We start from the raw sequence: 22153 nt of genomic DNA, 5'->3' as shown, positions 1-22153 counted from the left end.
AAATGTGACTAAACATTTTTACGAATTGGTCAGGGATGTAAAAATTATTCCATTTTTCATCAGTAAAGTTGATATTGTTCGGAAATTATGGATATTACAAAATAAACTATATTTAATCATGAGATGGTGCCATAAGTTGAAGTTCTGACACTAAGTTGAACAGCCAAGTATAACAGTGAATTTTTATATTCACTGATATTGTTTTCTGTTGTGTTTGATTAGGATGATAGGTTCAAAGTAAAACAAAATAGTGAAGCAAAATAATACTAATTTATACCATACCTTTAACAGTTCAGAGGCTGTGTATTATTTATCTACATCACTTCTAAGCACATGTTCTGAAAATCTTGGAAGACTGTAAACATATTATTGTTTTTCTTTAATGTCTGACTTACCATTTGTTATGATAAGATACAATGCCTGAAAAAAAAGTGTAAATAGATGACTAAATAATTCTGATAATAGTAAAAAATATTTAAATATTAAACAATTTAACGGATACTGTTAATAACACTAGCATTACAGAGATAACATAATGCACCTAATGTACAAAGCACACAAACTGTCTGCTTCATACACTATTACTGAATTGACTAAATAATTCCGATAATAATAAAAAATATATAATCATTAAACAATTTTAAAATTAGTAATTTTACCAATATTACTAATAACACAAGCATTACAGAGATAACATAATATTTTTTAAGTACAAAACACACAAGCTGTCTGCTTCATACACTACTACTGAATAACCACAATATCAGTATGCACAAACATTTGGAAAGCCCTCCCAGGTAATGCCTAAATTGTTTCAGAATTCCACTGAAAAAAATTAATCCTGTAATCTATAGCAAGAACTCTGAACTTATTGTAAATTTAAACAAACAGTGCTCAAAATAAGGTAGGAGAAACATAATTTGTGACAAAAAAAAAAGACTGAACAAACTTTGTCCTCAAAACCTTGTGATCATGAACAAATTCAAGTGTATATAATAAGCTCAATGTAGTAATCACTATAACATACTTATCTGTAATACTTGCATTTAGAAACAGAAAGTTTATCACTTAAATATTAAATGTTTTATTGAAAATTATAAGATTGAACATTTGTTTAATGATCATTACATGTATATAAAATAATGTGCTTTATTTTTATTAAAATAATATTATTCCAGAGTGTTCTACTGGATAAATATGTTCTGCTGTATCAAGAAAGCTGAATTTTATAGACAAATATCTTCTGCTGTATCAAGAAAGCCGAATTTTATAGAAAAATATCTTGAAAACAAATAACAGATTTATTTGACAGGAATCAAAGTTTAATGATGAACAGTAGAATGATGGGAGTAATAAAGAACATTTGACACTTATGTTTACTCTAACAAACATTTAATTCTTGAACATTTCAGAATATATATATATGTTCATTCCTCAGCAAGCTATATTGAAGAGGGTAAAATATTAAACATAAAAATTTATAAAACTCAAACATTTAAAGAAATATAAGTTACAGAAAAAACAGATGTAGTCAGTTAATAAAAACAAACAAAAATAATTGGATAATGCAAAGATTGTAACAATATTATATAAGTTATTCAAACCATATGTAATTGTAGCAAAGCAATGTTATTATTTAAAGTTGTGGGTTCATTCATAAAATTTTGAACTTCATCAATTTCTATACCTAATATATTACACTATTCAATATAATTTGCTGATGGTGAAATATTTACTTTCGTAAAGTTCAAGAATTAAATGTTTGTTGCTTTAAACACACTGGTCAAATGTTCATTTTTGCTGCCATTATCCTGCTGTTCATCATTGTCTTCAATACATCTATATGTATGAATATTATAGAAAGCCTTGCTTTTGCCCTTATTATAGCTGTTCCCTATAATTGCTGGAAGACGTTTTGGCCAAAGCATACAATCTTGTTTTCAAGTAAAAAAAATAGTTTTTTTAAGAATCTGGATATTGTGAAAGAATGACAATTTTTAAGAACAACATTAATGTACAAACATTTGTGTTTACTAAAGCAAGGCAGAAGTGCACCCAAATTGTTAATTTTATCCTCAGGAAGACAATTAGATTTACTAATCAATTTTATTTTATTTTTGGCCCAGGTTTTATAATATTGTTTCTAATTTCATGGTTTTATAAATTTTAACACCTAAAAATTTACAACAACAAAAAAAGGGAAGACACTAAAATAAGGAGAAAGTTGAAATTCGATTTACTCTTACTGTAATACTGTAACACTTACCCTAAGAGGATTTTCATTGCTACAGATCTGTTCTTTTTGTGCATATTTGATGCTTAGTTCCAATATAATTAGTTTGTAATAAAATGTTTTTTGAAGTTTCTGGTGTTAAAAAAATGTAAAATTCACCTAAATACACAATTTATTTTATAATTTCCAAATATCTAAAGCCACCTGTCATAAATACAGTTTGAGAGTGACGTTATTTTCTTTTTGCTGTGAAACTCCCTTGCTTTCTCATATTGATTATACATTTCTGACTTTTAATTATTCAACCAAAAATAATTATTGTTTGCACACCTTCACATAATCTATGATAATTTACCCCAGCAAAGTGGGCTGGCAGGTTATTTGGTATGTGATTGTATTTTGTTAATAAGCATATGTAAAACCTGGCTTTTATGTCAAGTTACACTGATTAACAGCACAATACACAGATATGTGATGTAGTTGGTTTTATTTCATTATACATTATAAGTTTACCACAAAATTATCAAATCAAGATCAAACAATACTCAATGCTTTACACAAATGAAAAAGAGTTTATCTTTCATTAATATTTAAAAATTTAATATTGAAGTAAAAATGAAGAAATAAACTACCACAGCATAAAATTAAAATAACAAGTATAACAGCAACTATTTAGATAAATAAAAGGAAAACATAGATATATTCCCTTAGAAATGAATTAGAAAGTACTTAAAATTAAAACTGTGCATATACTGCACATAAGAATTAGGAATATTTATATGTCAGAGTCCAACAAGTTTTTATTCAATATCAGAACTCACCGTTTTGGCTGGACGGTGAGAGACAAAGTTTCTATAAAACATTATCTACACATGTAATACAATAATTTAAATTTTGTAGGCCACTGAAATATTGTAAGTTAAACATTGATATAAAACAAGTAAACTGCAGATGTTTTATCTTCTCCATTTATCTCTTAATTTGTTCATTGTGTCTCAAAATCAGAGGCATGTAAAAGATAGACCTAAAATGTAATTTTGTTTTTACAAACCTCTAATTTTCAGTCACAATAGATGAAAGGGGAATGTGAAAAATAAAATAAAAAATCCAGAGTTAATTTGTTTTCCTAATAACCGAAGTTTAAAAACTTAAAAGTTTAGATAGAAAGATTTTGAAAACAATTTCTATATTTATTTTGTGTTTCCATTTGTATGTTATACTTTACAACACCTAGAAACAAATAAGGTCTTTACCTATTGTTGTTTTTTGAAGGATAGACTATCACATTAATTCAAGTTTTCAACAATAAATACTAATACAACCTTGTTTTAATAAAACTACAAGAGTAATATGTTGTCAATTAATCTATGCTAAAAGGAAACTTTGTCATAAACAAACTAAAATACTCAGGTCATGTTCACAAATTTCTCAAAAGAGATATAATTTTACATCAGCATCTATTTCAAGATTAGTATGTTGTCACATTACAAACTAATATATGGTAAAAGGAAACTTTTCTATAAACAAGCTAAAATATTTGGAACTACACATGTACACAAAGACATATGTCTCAAAACTTACTTAGTTTAACATTACAATCCATTTCAAGTAAAATAAAGTAAAAACATTGAAAATTTGTGATTCATCATATTAATGAAAACATGGATCAGCTTGTGTTATTTAATGTTAAGAATCATTGAAAATGGAGAGGCTTTATAAAAAGTAATGTGTTCATAATCTGTAGTTCTGGAATTTTAAAGTTCTTTAGAAGAATGTGGTGGGCAGTTATTCTAACTGTGGAGTTGGATACAAGATGTAGGTGAATTAACTTGCTTATTTCTGCTTCTTGCTGAAATTCCCACGTGCTCGTATATATGGATTGGCTGCTACATACCATTAGTTGGAAAAAATATGCTATCATCATAAAACAAAAAAGCCACAGAATAATGCATCATATATATTTTTATTTATTAAATTGTTCTTTTTATTATTCTTGAAATTTAACATTACTTATATGTGTGAACACTGTAGTTTTATTTTGTATGGAAACAGTTTTAATTCTATCTTATCTGAACATAAATGAACGGAAAGTGTTAAATGCCATAATAAATAATTTAGCATTACAAATGAATCATTGAATTTTTCTTGTATGTTTTTATTTTTAAATTAAATGTGTAATTCAACTTTTATGCAAACTTCAATAGTTAGTAGTTAATAATAATTTGGTGACCTTTCAGTTAAAAACACTGGATTTTACATGTTTAGTGAATAAAGTTTGTTTGTTTTTATGATGTAATGAAATGGGTCTTAACTAAGATAAATGTTCGTTTTGTGAAAGAAAGTTGTTACCTAGTCTTTATATACATAGCTGCACAAACGGCTATCTGTACTCTGCTCACTCCATGTATGAAAACCCAGTTTCTAGCGGTGTAAGTCCACAGACGTATCACTATGGGGCATAAATGAGAGCAATCATTTTTACTTGTTTTGGGACTGTAATAGGGTAAGCATTTGTGTTCTGAATTAGAGTTTAAAAGTGTATTTACTTTAACTTAATGAATGTGACATATGATTTGATAATGAGACAGTGCTTTTGTTTTTATTACAATCTGTGAAAATATCTGTGTCTATAAATTAAAATTTAAAAGTATCATAAGATAACAATACAAATGTGTTTTATTAGAAGACAGAAATTGTTAACAAACTGAAGTATTTAGTAATGATCAGTTGGTCTTCATCACTTGTCTCAAGATTAACTGCACTGACTTTACACACATACAATATGGATCTGAAGAGTACCTTTATAAAATTTAAATGTTCACAGTATGTATCTCAAGATTACCTGTATTGATTTTAAACACATACAATATGGATCTAAAGAGCACCTTTATAAAATTTAAATGCTCACAGTGTGTATCTCAAGACTACCTGTATTGATTTTAAACACATACAGTGTGTATCTGAAGATTAAATGTATTGTGCTTAAAAAAAATTAATTCTGACAATTCTCAACTTATGTTTCATCCTGTTAGTTTATCATTGAACTGTTTACCTAGATAGTGTAATATTATCTTAAGAAAGAATTCAGGAATAACTTTTACCAGAGATGTGAATGGTTGTTGATAACAAGAGTATCAAAAATGTGATCATTAAGTGTTAGAATCAGATCCACATTTGAAAGATTGGAGAGTACACCAGATGAAATCAGAGACAAAATACAATTTGATTATGGAAGGTTATCAGATGTAGACTTTAATAAATGATGAACACATTCTTCAGTTTCCTCACACATTTTTACAACACTTGAAGATACCTTTTCCAAGCCTCTCTATCATTTATAAGTACAAAGGCTTTTCTCTTTTTTTATCAGACAATGTGTACACACAAAACAAGCTTTCTAGTTTTTTTGCTAACCATTCAAACTTTATACCATGCAATATAGAACATTGATATCTCCTTGTAAAAAGACAGTTTATTAAATTTGGTACTTCAGCATAATCATGCCCATTTATGACCGACTTTTGATAAAGTAGGTCATATTTTCTGATGACTGAAATATCTGAACATACATTAATTGTTGGAGGAACAGCTACAATACTAATATCTGATAGCACAGTAAGAATGTTTATGTTGTTGGGTGTATAATTGCCAATGTCTGCTACTATATTGTGATGTAAAAGTAGCCTTTTGTATGCAGCCATGAACTGTTGATCAGTGGGGTTGTTACTGAAGCTACCTTTAACAAGGATAGCTGAAAAGAATAACTCAAGTTGATCCTGACTCATTTTGTAGTTCAATAAATACCTTATATATGGACTTGAACCTTCTGCATTATCATGAAACACACCCTTAACACTTTCAATACAAACAAAGAAACCAGTTTTAACAACTGCTTTACTTAATTTATCTTCCAAAAACATGATGTAATTCTTAGTTTCCTTAAGTACTTCCCATCTAGTTGTTAATATCTGTTATACCCATTGGAGCTTCACTTTCCTTTCCAAGAGGGTTTTTAAGAGCTTAAAATATCAAAAATGAAATCAAATTTTTCTTCCTATAGTTCCCTCTGAACCCTTAAAATGTGAAAGGTGCTTACTATGTCACAGCACTGTAGTGCATTAACAACACTTTAACTTATGGCCTGAGCAGTAAGATTAACCTTCATTGTATTCTTTTTCCATTGTAAATGAAAATTTTTTAACTTTTTCTTAGCAAAAGTCCTTCTGTTTCCTGTAATTTATGCAACTTCTCAATGTATGATCACTGTGCAACTTAATCATGCATATCAGAAAATGTACCACCTTCTGCAAATCATTTCTTTACCAGTTTAAGCACATGGCATTGATAAACTATTACATGAACCAACCTGCTTGGGCCAGACAAATGAGGAATGCATGGCTTCAAACTTTCAAGTCATAAATTTGCACCCAGCACTTTCATCATCATAAAATGGACAGAAGAGCCATCACATGTAAGTGATTGCATTGTAACATCAACACTATATAACCAATGAAGAGACTCAATCACAATATTGACCAACTCTTAATCTGTAAGCCCACTTACTAAGAATTATCTCAGGTATTTTCCAATAATCATTAACTGAAACAGTTATGATAATAAAAGTATCTTTTGCAACTAGAGAATCATCATCATATTATTTATTGCCAACATCTACAAAACTGCAATACTTGTTATTAATAAATTCAGTGTGTCTCCTTATGGCCATTTTATCCAGCATTAATACACATATACTTTTATGCCCTTTCTGGTGGGCTTGTCCAATTCTTTTTCAGAGGACTGCAAAGGCAACCCTTGGTAAAACAAGGTTACCCATTTATTTTACTACAGCGTGATCTTATTGACTTAAAGTGTGGTTGAGAAAGGTCAAATATTTTCCTAACAAAATCATATGCTTTAGAGGAATAAAACTATAGAGTTACAGCATATGTTTTAACTGCTTTTAGATAAGTTCATTAAATTGTTACTTTCTTTCTTTGCCAAAAAACTCATTATAATTTCATTTCAAAATCTCTCTAAATTGGACTTCGAAACCTCAGCACAGCAAATTAACAACACATGACAAATGTTCAACCTTTTCTTTTTAGTCTTCGTCCCTTCCTTTGTTGAATATTAGGTTTATATGGGTATTCAAAAATTTGTCCAGCTTTCTCTGTAATGTTCTTGGTGAACCATACATTGCCCTCTATTAATAACTGAGGTGATGAAGAGCAAGTCTGTCTCTGTGTAGATTCTAAGTGTCACTTTACTGGATGTGTTTCAACAGCTCCATAAACTGTGCTTAATGGAACTCTCATAGCTCACAGCTTTCATTGTTGGGTTTTTCTGTTCCAAATTTTAATTACAAAATTATTAACATTATATCAAGTCTACTTGGAAAATATCATTATTACTCATGTTGCAGTAATTCTATTCAATACATACAAGTTATATCACAACCTTTCATGAGAATAGATGACACAACATAGATTCATTTGTATGCTTAAAGTGTAAACAACTGGTTATGAATTATGTTGACATTCAATTTTACTTTTAATGCATAGGGGGAAATTGTGTTTGAGAGAGGCAGAGACAAATATTTTTTCCTTATCTGTCATGAAATTATTTATATAAATTGTAATGGAAATTATAGGAATAAAAAAATGTCTATTTCAGTATATATGAACATGGTTCATCTTTTTTTTTTTAATTGTTCAAATGATATAAGTGGTCAAATCTGTTCTTATGTTTTTTTAACCAGGTAGTATTTATCATGTTATGCTTTAAAATAATTTAAATTTCCAGCTATTATATTCAATTAACAGAGATATTTATTTAGAAGCTGTTTTGTAGTGGTATGTTTCATTAGCTATCACTTCTTCCATATGGATTGATTAGTCATATCATCAGTGGCACATTTATGAGACAATAGTAAATATTGTTTTAGTGGAATACAAAAAAAAAAACATATAGTGTTTGAACTGTAGGATATGCACAATGTTACAAAGATGTGAAATCAAATTAGTTCTATATCACGTTACACTACAAAAACAGTTTACTTCTAATCACTCTAATACAAATCATAACATATTAGTAAAACTTAAAAACTTTTTGGATGTGTATTAGGAATGTGAAGATTGTTGGCACTGTATGTTCCCACAGTGTTGTGCTCTAATTTGTCCTGTTAATGCAGCCTGGAATAAAATGATCTGGGCATATTAAAGTCCTATAAGAGGGATCCCATTTGCCTCTTTCAACGTTGGGTATCTCTCTGGGCCATTGTGTGAAAACAAAAAAATATGTATAGTTGATTATACTGGTCAGATTAGGTATACTAGAAAGTAACTAACTGAGAAACTCATTGTCCACAGACACAATTAAGACAAAAATATAATAATTTATGGCACACTAATAAACATGGTACTGTGTTAAAACAAAAAGTGGCTAGTGTGGAACCTAAAGCAAGACATATAATGTCAAGACTAAGGCCTTGAGACTTTCTCACCACTTCAAATCTCTTGTCTATAACAGTTATACACAGAAACTTTGAAGAAGTGCAAATTTGCAGATACAACAACATTTTAGTCAAACACAAATATCACTTAACAGTGATATTAGTTTCAAAATGTACACACTTTTTTTATTTACAATTATTATAAAATGTTGTATTGTTAATACGGACTAGGGATACATAGCACAGAAATAAAATATGAAAATAAATCCTGTACTATAATTTATATTAATATGAGGGTTATATTGTTTAAGAATTTCAGTCCCTTTAACAGATTTATTTCTTTGTTTAGAGTTAAGCACAATACGGCATAATGGGCTATCTATGCCCTGCCCACTACAGATATCCCCACCCCCAGTGGCACATCATTGTTATGTCTGCTGACTCATTGCTAAAAACCAGGTTTTGATACCCGTGGTGGGTAGAGCACATATAGCCTATTGTACAGCTTTGTGCTTAATTCTAAACAAAACCCACCACGGGTAACGCTCTTTATGAGAGAGAATTCCATCCACTCGAAAAACAAACAAACTTGATATTTACTTCTTAGTACAAAAGATGTTATAAAAATTGCATTCGTCCTTGACTCTGGGTGTATATAACACTGGTTAAGTATGGAATTTTTAAATAAAACACAGGAGTAAAGGGTCACCCGCTGGTACAGCGGTGAATCCATGGATTTACAATTCTAAAATCAGGAGTTTGATTCACCTCCGTTGACTCAGCAGATAGCCCGATGTGACTTTGCTATAAGAAAACACACACACAAGACTAAAGGTGGTATGTTACGTATTTAAAATTTAAATAGCCTGAAACTAAGTTAGATAATAATTTAAATTTAAACGTTAATTAAATGTTAATGTGTATTAAATTTATGATATTTACTAACAAGATTGATACACATAGTTTTCTTTCTTAAAACAAATATATTTAAATATACAAACAATAATACAATTTATAATAACGTTTATTACAAATAATAATTTATATACAAAAGTTTTACTAACTTACAAAAAATATTGATTCTTCTATCTGGCCTAGAACTGGATATCTTATCAATGGTTCACGATATTAGTATAATCCACTTAAAGGTTTTGTTTCTGCAGAATTAAGCACAAAGCTACACAATGGGATATATGCGCTCTGCCCACCACCGGTAACGAAACCAGGTTTTAAGCGGTGCGAGTCCGTAGACATACCGCTTTACCACTTGTGGGACTCACCTAAAATGGGTGCTAGGTAGGTCTTCGTTATTCGTATATGACTTTTTCGTCTTCGTTAGAATAGTAATGTTTGATGTTAATTCCCTGAAGTTAAATGTTATGTTCGAAATCTGTAAACGCTTCTGCTCGATATCTGAAGCTCCCAACTGATAAATGCTAATCACAGTAATAGCTTTCGAGGTTCATTATATATTATTAAGAGCAAACCAATAATACCGACTGTCTCTTGGCGTACTGTATTTGTTACGTTTTATAAGGGTGAGGCGATATTCTAGAAATTTCAGCTAAAACAACAATATTAGCATTTACATACACATACTGATTGTTGAATCTTACAGAGGACAGGATTTTTTAAGGATTTATGACACTGAAATATCCTTTACCTGTGGTAAGCTGTGAATAGAAACGGAGATCTTAAGTTTTCAAAAGCTTGAACTTTCAGACTTACGTGCAACAGTTAAGATAAATGATACCTTCCTGCTGACTAACGCATAAAAGTACCAATGCATTAGTCTTGGGTCCAGCATGGCCAAGTGGGTTAAGACGTTCGACTCGTAATCCGAGGATCGCGGGTTCGAATGTCGGTCGCACCAAACATGCTCGTCCTTTCAGCCGTGGGTCGTTATAATGTCACGGTCAATCCCACTATTCGTTGGTAAAAGAGCAGCCCAAGAGTTGGCGATGAGTGGTGATGACTAGCTGCCCTCCCTCTAGTCTTACACTGCTAAATTAGGGACGGCTAGCGCAGATAGCCCTCGAGTAGCTTTGCGTGAAATTCAAATCAAAACAAAGCATTAGTCTTGTAGAGCGTAATGATACACAACGTGTTCGGAGAGGTAGAGATAGTAGGTGTTCAAAAGAAAAACCAATGAATTAAAATAAACAGGAAAAAAATAAGCCTAGCAGAAGTGATGGTAAAGTAAGGCAGACTGGGTTAGTAAATAATACTTGGGAAGTAGAAATTCAAATCCCTCAGATGACACTACACTTACACCTAACATAAGTAACAGAGCATCCCAACAGGAGTGTTTTAAAGAAAGAGTACCTGTATGATTAGTCAAAGTAACTGAAGTGTCTGTGAGAAGGCAATTCATTTTTTAATCTAAAGTAGATAACTTCAAGTGTAATGAAGAAGTGTTAATTGAACCTGTTGAGATAGCAGAAGCAGGAATTTATTTAGCTACTTGTATTAGTGAAGTGCCCGAAAGAGACACAGTGCGTATAAAACTGTTAGATGTAAATGAAGAAAAAGTAATACTACCTAAATATATAGTAGTAGGTGAGGATAACAGCAGTAAAAGGTTTGCTGCAGTGAGACAGTATAATGTTAGAAATATCAAGAAACAGGCACAACAAAGTCAGACAGATTGAGATTCTATCTTAGAAAATGTAGAAAAGAGATATAAGCGAGGTTTCGTAACATTGCTAGAAGAATGTAAAGATATATTTGCAGGAGCGAACGACCCTAATGGTTGTACAAACATTGTTAAACACAAAATAGTGTTAAATGACAATAAGTCTACAGCGCAGTGTAGCACAGGATAGAATTAAAATAATGTGTAAAAAGAGATGCTTGAACAAGAATTAGAAGAAGACAGTAGTAGTCCGTATGTATTTCTAATTGTATTAGTTCCTATAAAGGACGGAAAATTAAAATTCTGTGTGAATTTTAGAACAGTGAACGGTGTAACAATCAAAGGTATCTGATCTTCCAAATACCTAATATTCAAGAAACATTAGATAGATTTGGTAAGAGTAACTACTACTTTTCATCTATGGATTTACAAAATGGGTATTAGCAGGTAGAGATAGAAGAGGAAAATAAAAATAAAACTGCTTTTGTGTTACCTCCAGGCAAATATCAGTTTAATATAATGTCCTTTGGCTTATGCAATGCCCCTTCAAAATTCCAAAGATTAATGAATGTTGTATTGTTAGGCTTAAAAGATTCGGAATGCTTTTGTTATTTGGCTGATGCCATGGGGTTCGCTGCACGTTTTGAAGAACACTTAGAAAGGTTAAGGCATGTTTCGATAGGTTACAGAAAGTAAACGTAAAGTTAAACCAAGTAAATGCCAGTTTTTGTAATAAAAAAGTAGAATATCTAGGTCATTTGGTAACTGCAGATGGTGTAAAGCTTGACCTCAAAAATAGGTTCAGTGCCAAAATCGCAATGGACATTCGTGCATTCTTAGGATTTGTAGGCTTTTATGGAGGGTTTAAATCATATTTTGTATTGCTGGCAGAACCCTTTACCGAATTAACTTAAAAAGAAATAAAATTCCAATAGACAGGCAAAATGCAGGACGCATTTGAAAAATCAAGAGATACTTTATTAAATCACCAATTCTAAGTTACCCATATTTCAATAAATAATTTATTTTAAACACAAATGCTTCAGGATTTGCTAAAGGTGCAGTATTATCATAGTTAGATGAAAACGGAAAAGAGCATCCTATAGCTTACCACAGTAGACAGTTAGAAAAAGCTGAAATAAATTTTTCAGTCACGGAACCGGAATGCTCAGCTGTAGTGCATGTAATTTAAACCTTCCCTTTTTATGTGTATTGTAGGAAGTTCACTATTATTACATACCTGCACCATTGAAATGGTTAATGACATTAAAAGATACCTCCTCTGGGTTAGCGAGATTCATTACTGTTACAGGATTATGAGTTTGAAGTAATACATAAACCAGATAGAAGGCATGCTAATGTCGATGCTCTGAGCAGAATTAGAATAAGAAATGCAGAAATTAAAGCAAAACAGACGATCTACAAAATTTAAGGTGTAAAACTTAAAAATGAGGATAAGTTGGAAGTAATTTGAAATTTACAGCACGTGAGTAGAAGAAAGATGTACGCCTTATGAAATAGAGTAATACAAAAAGAGATAGAGGATACACGTTAGATTCAGATATCTTATGTTGATAACGACAAGTCATTGCAAATAGTTGCACCACATAACTTAAAACTACTGTTATAAAAACGCATTATGAAACGCTGTTAACATCACATATAGGTGTTGCAAAAACATAAAACAGAATAAGTTAATGATTTGTTGGCCTAATTATCAGGAAAGACATTAAAGATTGTTGTAGTTCCTGCATTGAATGTCAGAAACGGAAAACGATCCTACACCTGAGGAATGCTTCCTTACAAAGTATGCCACGGTTAACCAGACCTTTCCAGTTTATATCAGGCTTATTGCCTACGTATTATGCAGAAGCAAAATGTCTTAGTAGCCGTAGATTACCTGGCTATATTTTCTGAGGCAATATGTTTACCTGATCAGAAGGCAGAAACAAGCGCCAAGGCATTTGTAAATAATATAGTAGCTAGACATTGTTCATTACAGTATTTGCTGATAGACAAAGATATTAACTTCATATCTAAGTTAATGAAATAAGTTTACAAGTTACTAGGTGTAAGAAAAATCGTAACTACAGCCTATGACGCACTGTTAATGATTTATTAGAAAGATTCGAAAGAACTATGTTAGACATGATCCCTCAATACTGTAAGAAAGATCAGAGAACTTGGGATGAGCAGGTTCCTTTGTTATTACCGGCATGTAAAGGTGCTAAAAATGAGTCTATTCAGGTAAGTTTATTCTTTCTGTTGCATGGTAGAGATGTTATGTTACCTCTATAAAAAATTGTTGTTGTTGTTTTGAATTAAGCACAAAACTACACAATGGGCTATCTATGCTCTGCCCACCACGGGTATCGAAAGCCGGTTTTAACGTTGCAAGTTCGCAGACATACCGCTGAGCCACTGGTGGGCCTATAAGAAATAGTAACCACTAAAAGAGTGAGTTAAGCAGTATATTACGACTATAAAGCAAGGCTATTACAGCAGGTGCAGTTAACTTTGAGTTGGCTAATGAACATTTAACTAAAGCTGCTCAGCACAAAGTCACAAACTAATAAAATAAGGTTAGGGACAAAATGTTGTTATACACCACATTTGTTAAGAAAGTAAACACTGTAAAGCTGGCAAAGTTGTGTAAAGGTCCTTTTAGAGTTCCTAAACAAACAAACTCTGTTAATTTTGAGATTCAAGATATTTATGGAAATGATAAAACAGCTAGTGCATGTTATTAGGTTAAATATTTGCTTTTGAATTTCGCGCAAAGCTACACGAGGGCTACCTGCGCTAGCCATCTCTAATTTAGCAGCATAAGACTAGAGGGAAGGCAGCTAATTATTACCACCCACCGCCAACTCTTTGGCTATTCCTTTACCAACGAATAGTGGGATTAGCCGCAACTTTATAACGCCTCCACAGCTGAAAGCGAGCATGTTTGGTGCGACGAGAATTCGAGCCCACGACCCTTAGATTACGAGTCAAACACTTTAACTCACTTGGCCATGCCGGGCCACAGTAGGTTGAAGAAAGTAAAAGGTTATAAACCTTATCAATAAGAATATGTAACAAAGGAACATTATCAAGATACGAACTTCATAAGTGAACATGACTTATCTATTGATAATGAGGAGTAAATAACAGAAATTCCAGAGTTAGAGGATGTAAGGTGATGAAGTAACAACAACAGAGAAAATCGCAGTTAGTAGCAGTGATAGTGAAGGCAGTGCGACACAAGCTGATGTAGTGACCCATGACTGTAACTTTAAATCACGTGGTCCTATGTCAACTCAACCAGAAATGACCCTAAAGCTAGGAAGATACGAGTAAGGTTCGATCCTCAAGTAATTACTTACGAAGTTGTAACTAAGTTAAGTAGGACAAGTTATATGCATATATGGCTAATATATGTATTATATGTTAAACTGAGTATTAGAGGTATATGTAGTATTAGTAAATGCATCTCTAGGTTTTACCAGGATTCTTATGTTACTAACGGTAGAGGTCGTGACTTGATAAAATGTAAGTAGAAAACAAAGTAGATATGATTTTGTTGAAGTAGAAAATTTCGTATTATCTAGAGATAAACCGATAATTGTTGGAAACCTAGCGTTTTCGCACTATGTTCAGTTTAGTTCGTTTACCAGAAGAGTTAGTATCGTTCAATAATTCATTTGGCAGAAACAGATATCTGAAGAAATAATTCAATTGACAGATGAACAGGCGACTGAAATGAACTCATTAAATTTGCCAATTGGATTTCATGACCAATAGATTAGGGTGTATCTGGAGCCCTAGTAAATATTGCTGATGTGAAGATGCATATCAGAATATGATACACTGAGCTTCATAAAATAGATATTTTTAACACTAGAATTTAGAATAACACTACACAACAAAGTTTTTGCTTCTTTAACACTGTTGGGTGTTCTTTATAGATTTTTGGCTGCTGATTACGAAAATCACATCCAAATTTGCCCATCACGTACCGTTTCATCGAAATCTTCAGTTTCACCAGGACATTGCTACAATGGAAAAACGATATCAGGACAACTGGAATCCGTGAATGTTTGCTGACTACTGTTGGACACTGCAACGTGATGCACCGGACATCGAATACAAACGAAAATCAGGAGCAAAACACTTATAATTATGTTGAACTTAATAGCGTATTAGAAACATAAACGCAATTAAATACGTTATTGCTGGTAAACAGTTAACTGTATATTTCTCAGAGTTCCTACATGATGAAGCAAAACAAAAACTATATTTGTGCATACCCACCAGGTACCTGTCACAATCAGCAAAAACTTTTCAGGAAGCAAAACTTTAAAAAAAAATGTTGTGCAGCGTAACTTACAGCTATTTTTTACTGTATGAAGTAGCACAAAGTAGTTATCTTAGTCGGTAAAAGCAATGTATGTAGCTGCAGGTAGAAAGCTGAGTTCATACTTTATACCTTAGAGTAAATTAGAAAGAATATTAAATGAAACTGAAAAAAGAATTCTCCCTCCATTTACACCCATATTAATCAGATTTACAAGCATGATACATGGACTAATGTAAAGACAGCTGCAGTAAGGATTACTTTAAGGATGTTTACAGAGATACCCTTGAAGGTAACACGTATGATGTTTACACTGTAAAGAAATATATCCTTACCATTAACGTTAAACCACTCTCTAGTTTTAACTGTAGAAAGTGAAAACCTGTGCATTGCTCTTTCAAGTGATTAGCCTAATTATCTAGAAATGACAGAAGAAGATACGTAACAATCCGAGTAGATGACCCTAATCAGGAATTTATTCAGTGCCCATTGTAGTTTGTAACTATTTGTATCAATTAAAAATAAAAAAGCTGATTTGCATGAATATTTCTATTTTCATGAGACAAGGACTCCTGATTATTTAATATAAAGAATGAACTTACCTCATCAGTAATATGCCCTGAATCAAACTTACATCAATGTGATTATCAAATTAAAGTAATTAAACTAAAAAAATGGTGGATATCTGAGATTAGCCATAAATTCATCGGCTGACGACCAAGGTATTACCTTACCCTTGTGTTTTAGAAGTGAAACTAAATATATAGGAGCTCAATTAAATGTGAACGTTAGAGTTATACAAGAATTATTAACTAACTAATTCAGCGTATAAATGTAGAAGCAGATGTCACGGAACTGGCAGGTATATTAGAACAATCTTAACATTTACCATTTAGGAAGTTAGGATTAACTATTAAGAAATTCCAACAGCATGTAGATTGTTTACGAGATACAGCAGAAAGAGAGAAGTTAGATAAATGGAAAATATCTAATTCAGTATTGATAACATTATGCTTAATAGTAGTACTAAAGACGAAAGGCAAAAGTTTTCGAAACGTTGTCTTCTGTACTGGTATTTCTACAATTGGCAGTTGCTGTCCATTAAACTAAATTTAATCATACAGTATCGTTATTTCACGGATTTATTATGTAATACGCTGCTAAACAGCTAAACCTTTTATGTGGTGTAAAATTATTTAAAAATTGTTTAATTTTTGAGGAAAGCCTCACAATGGACTGTCTATGTCGGCCGTAGAACTGCAGTCCCTTATGAGGCCTAAAATTTTATATTTAGCTAGCGAGGTAATTTAGAAAAAAAGTAAAAGCACATTGTGATGGATATCAAACATTATAATTTAAAACAATTTTATTTTTAAAAAGGTAACGTTATCGTGAACTACAACGTATAAAATATGGAAATGGAAAACTATTCTCTTGTATGACAATATTTATGAAATTGCTGACCCTGTTATTGATGTTAATGTGGTGAATCTTGCCTTAGAACTTTCGTAGATTCTTTCAGCTTGGTCACAAGGAAATGCTTCCATTTCATAGTTACAAACAAGTTCTTGCTGATCGAAAATAGTTTCGTTGTTGCATATATAGCTTGTGAAAGACATTTCGTTGGGAACACAGCGATGGAAAATTTTACAGCCATTCTCGGCGTCGGCGTAATAACCTTCCATCCTACCAGTGCAGCTGAAAGTCTTGTTGATCTGGGCTCCATCAAGGATACTGTCTGCTTCATCTGGCAGATCGTAAAGATCTCATGCAACACGAGGAGCCATCATGGCCACAGCAAAGATACTGGTTAGGACAACGATACGGTGGTACATTTCGGCGGTTAAGAGGTTAATTAAACTCCTGACACAAACATAGAAATATGAATCAGTTTAAGAAAAAATAAAAAATAAAACAAGTTTCCCTAAAAGTCTAGTTCTTCAAAACCTGGTTCTTCTAACTGGTGAATAAATAACCTATATAATGCAAACTTGCCAGAGGTTAAAATTACATTATTTTAAAATATAAGTTAATGTTGGTGTACGAACACAGAAGTAATCGTACGTTAACCGTTTGCAAAATTTATATATTCTTGGAACAGCAAGCGTCTGTTTGGGACTTAGAACTTGACTGTAGACACGAAGCTAGCAAGACATTTTATCTTCCTCTGCTAATATGTTTCCATTATCTGGACCCACCGTGTCTGTCTCGCCTCCAGTCCCGCCAGGTAATCGTTGACGGCCTACCGCCGCACCTCTCGCCTCTACAAATAGCCACGTTTATCGTCCAGGCTAAGCCTAGTGCAACCATCGACCCTTCTAGAACACGGATACTATGCCGAGCTGGAATACTCCTTCAGCCTTCTACACCAGCAGACCAGTCATACTTATGTGAGCCGTGGAATACTGAGATTAAAATCAGTTGTTCACCAACCAAGAGCCCTACAAACCTGTTCTCTGTTTTCCTGAGGGGAGTTGATCCATTCATTCACCCGAAACGAAACTAAGTGTGCTGTTGAAAACCAAACAAAAAACCTAGATATACGCCGTGCACCGAATTTTCTCGAAATATACCAATCAACCTACCAATATCATCAAAATAGTTACAACCACCAAGCACAGTGCCGATACCATTCTACGCAACGGATGCTATTATTATTTCATTTCAATGCCGAACGCCCTTGTCGTCGCTGAATCAAACCAAGGATACCCAATATCCCCAGTCAACCACAAATTACTCCGCCATCTAACGACTCGCCTAAGCCATTCATCGATCCACCACCGCTCAAAAAACAATCAACCAGCAAGAGTACCAAAACTAATTACTACAGCAAAATATCACAGAGCACACAGACTACAACTTTGGTGATCAAGACGTGCGATGCTTCAACTTCTACTGAACATTTCCATGCAATAAACGAAGGAATTCAAGCCAATATCGCCAGCAATCACCAAGCAACCAACTGTAGCAGCAAACAAGCGACTCACCAGGAGCCTCTAGCAAGCCTCCGCAAGAAGCCCAGCCAACTCTACCAGTTACAACATCTACACATTCTCCCAGAAACCCGAGACCATAATCCAACAAGAATGTTGATCTCACCAAGCAAAACTATCAAAGACATTTCTCTTCAACTTGAACCTAACCTAATCGCCTCTCTACATCCGTCAAGTCTTTTCTAACAATAGTCTTTAGTGTTTAATTTGTACCCTAGTTATTATACATTTTTATTTGTCAATCCTTGTATACGTCTCTGTTATTGTATGTTGATATCAGTTAATCCTCGTATCTTTTCCTTACAGTTTGCTTCCGGTCACGGTCAGAGCATTTTTACTACCAACACTCTAGTTTAGTAAATAAGTGTTACTCCAGTTCAGTTAACAAGTTTAAAAATTATGTGCTAAATTAACTCTAGCCGCGTATGGTGTGAAAAGAAACAAGCGTTTCTGACCGCCCCAGGTTATTTTTCGCCCGCCTTCGGGGAACGAAATAATAATTTAACCCAAATACCTACCAAGAAATACACAAGCGCCTGTTTCATAGTGACCCCTCTTCGGTTAAAGAAACTTAAAACTTACATTAACATCATGATGTAAAACTCAAATTACCCTGAAGAAAATATTGAAGCGATATCTCTAGCCACTGTGGTAGCTGTTTTTATAGTGATGGTGTATCACGTGATCAGCTTGTTTCTGGTGGTGAAACGTTGGTCTGTTTACTAACTTTCGCCAGTAGAACGTTTCACCCATTACAATGAGTTGTGCCTTACTGAAATTTTCTTGTACTTTCTCTCTGGTCAAGGCTATCATGTAAGATTTACACGTGGACACAGAAATTCTATTGACCTTTATAGACTTTGGCCTGGGCAGCAGAAATAATTTCTAACGTGTTCGAAGATTACATGATCACTAAGATATTGGTCAGTTTGTGCATAGGGAGACAAATTATAACAAACTGGCAACATTATCAGTTGGTGACAGTATTGGCCAAACAACAAAAGTAACGTCTGTTTTATAGAATAGATAAAATGAATTACATGTAATACATATATGTTTATATATATGAGCACATTTACTTTGTATTTTTTACATGCGTGCTTTTCTATTTCAAATAAAATAACAAGCTTCTGTTAAATTTGAAATTCATTTCGATAAATTGACATTCTTCTAGTCAGCATAACATGTCCAATCCATTTGGATTAGTGGCTTCTGCTGTATTGAGTTAACATATCAAATCCATTCAGAACAGTTCATATTGTTGTATTTAGCACAATATATCAAATCCAACTATATTATTTGATACTGCTGCCTGAACACCTCAAAACCATCAAGATAAATGTATTGAGCATATTATTTAAAATACATTGACAAGGTGTATTCAGCTACAATTTGTATATATAGTTGTATGTCTGCGTGTAAAATGATGTTTTTAAAACGATTATACAATAGTTTGTTTTTAGTATTTGAGTAAAAAAAAGTGAAAAATGCATTTTTAGTTTAGATGATATTTTAATATAACTCTCCTGATAAGAAGGGATGATATTTTAATATAACTCTCCTGATAAGAAGGGATGATATTTTAATATAATTCTCCTGATAAGAAGCGATGATATTTTAATATAACTCTCCTGATAAGAAGGGATGATATTTTAATATAACTCTCCTGATAAGAAGGGATGATATTTTAATATAACTCTCCTGATAAGAAGGGCTAAAATAACTCGTATGAAGCAACTTTTGAGTGTTTGTTTTAACTCTTACATTTAAGTACCAAGTTCTTTAAAGGATGTTGCCATATCATAGAATACAAATAATTTAAACGTTTTAAAAAGCTACATTCGTGTTGCTCGTTTCTTGTGGAAAGATGAGTATGAAAACTTTGATATGAGGGTTTTCACTTAAATTAGTTTTGGAAACAGAAAACTATCTGTGTCTACCAGTGATAATTAAATTAAATTTGTATTCTACAGCTGTTGTTGAAGCCGAGCCCGGCATAGCCAGGTGGTTAGGGCGCTTGACTCGCCATTTGAAGGTTACAAGCAAACATGCTCACCCTTTCAGCTTTGGGAATGTTATGCTGTCAATCCCACTATTTGTTAGTCAAAGAGCAGTCCAGGAGGTGATGGTAGGGGATGATGACTATCTGCCTTCCCACTAATCTTTCACTGCTAAGTTAGGGACAACTAGCGCAGATAGCCCTGGTGTAGCTTTACGCGAAATTCAAAACAAACAAACTTGTTGAAGCTGGCCTCTAGAAAATATAATTTACGTGAATAATTGTTTACATTCTGATTGTAACTATATTCTTATTAATATTGTACACTTTCGAAATTCTTCTTAAATTGAACAAAATACTTAGTTTTTAAACAACATATTATTTTCTAGATTTTTTTACGTAAGAATTTAAAAGAATGAATAAACCTAATATAGATCACAGCACAAGCTGGCGTGAAATATTTCACTTAAGTTATTTTAACGATTCTTTTCTCAGTACTCCTAAAGTGAATTTTAAGCAAAAATAAATTTATAAAGAGTTGTAGCTCCTTGGAAACTTAGGGAACATATACGCTAACAATCGGGGTTTGGTACCTGCGATGGCTCGAAAACAGATCGTACATAGCATAGCTTAGTACTTAAGAACAAATAAGTACACTATTATTTGGTGTGTAAGACGAATGTGTTTTTGAATTTCGTGCAAAATTACACGAGGGCCATATGCACTTGCCGTCCCTAATTTAGCAATGTAAGGTTAGAGGGAAGACAGTTAGTCATCATCACCCATCGCTAACTCTTGGGCTTCTCTTTTACTAACGGCTACTGGGATTGATCGTAACTTTTTAACGGGCCTACGGCTGAAAGGACGGGCATGTTAGGTGTAACGGGGATTCGAACTCGGGACTATCAGATTACGAGACGAGCGCCCCTAACCACCTGGCCATGCCGGACATGTAAGATGATGTAGATAATATTTTAATACAATAACGAAGGTTTAGCTATGTCGCAGAAACACAACATTGCAGCACAATAATCATAAAAAGTCACTGAGGCACTATTTTTCGAGTTTTTCTTTGGAATAATAATAGATTCTGATAAAATGTGATAGAAATTTGCGATATCATATATAAATACTAAATATTTAACGAAATGATAGAGTTCATTGACAATAAGTAAGTCTTAATTTACTGTACTTTCTTTTCCACTTTCTATGTTTCTGGTAAATAAAAATGTTTAAAATATTTTGACTCTCCTTTTATGCTAAGATAGATTCGCAATACACACTGAAATAGTCATCTAGAATATATCACCTTAATAATCCGAGTGAAGCTATTATTGATAATAAATTTAATAAGAACATTTTATTATTTTTAATACATTATATCCTCATACAAAAGGTTCAATGTTTTCATTCTTGTCTTTGATTATTTCATTAGTTATGGCCCTGAAGGCGACAAAATGATAGTATATTTCAAACATTTTTGAATCTGTAACGTCATAAAGC

The 22153-nt window shown here is 32.7% G+C and overlaps 2 long non-coding RNA genes across 4 annotated transcripts; one reads left to right on the top strand and one right to left on the bottom strand.

The window, feature by feature from the left end:
• Nucleotides 1-2870: 2870 nt before the first annotated feature.
• Nucleotides 2871-10602, bottom strand: LOC143255535 (uncharacterized). Of its 3 annotated transcripts, none has more exons than XR_013030694.1 (3): nt 10348-10602; nt 4583-4682; nt 2871-4119 (listed from the first exon to the last, which is right to left on the bottom strand). It is a non-coding gene; the product is annotated as an uncharacterized LOC143255535 (long non-coding RNA). The 3 variants fall into 3 exon arrangements; XR_013030695.1 differs by lacking the exon at nt 10348-10602 and adding an exon at nt 9285-9470 and having other exon boundaries at nt 2871-4147; XR_013030693.1 differs by lacking the exon at nt 10348-10602 and adding an exon at nt 9285-9470.
• LOC143255534 (uncharacterized) lies at nt 4599-21815 on the top strand. Its single transcript, XR_013030692.1, has 2 exons — nt 4599-4736; nt 15270-21815. It is a non-coding gene; the product is annotated as an uncharacterized LOC143255534 (long non-coding RNA).
• The last annotated feature ends 338 nt before the right edge of the window (nt 21816-22153 follow it).

The sequence above is a fragment of the Tachypleus tridentatus genome, chromosome 7, assembly GCF_004210375.1.
Source record: "Tachypleus tridentatus isolate NWPU-2018 chromosome 7, ASM421037v1, whole genome shotgun sequence".
NCBI lineage: Eukaryota > Metazoa > Arthropoda > Merostomata > Xiphosura > Limulidae > Tachypleus > Tachypleus tridentatus.
The sequence above is the reverse complement of the archived record's forward strand: the minus strand, read 5'-3'. Positions and strand labels throughout refer to the sequence as shown.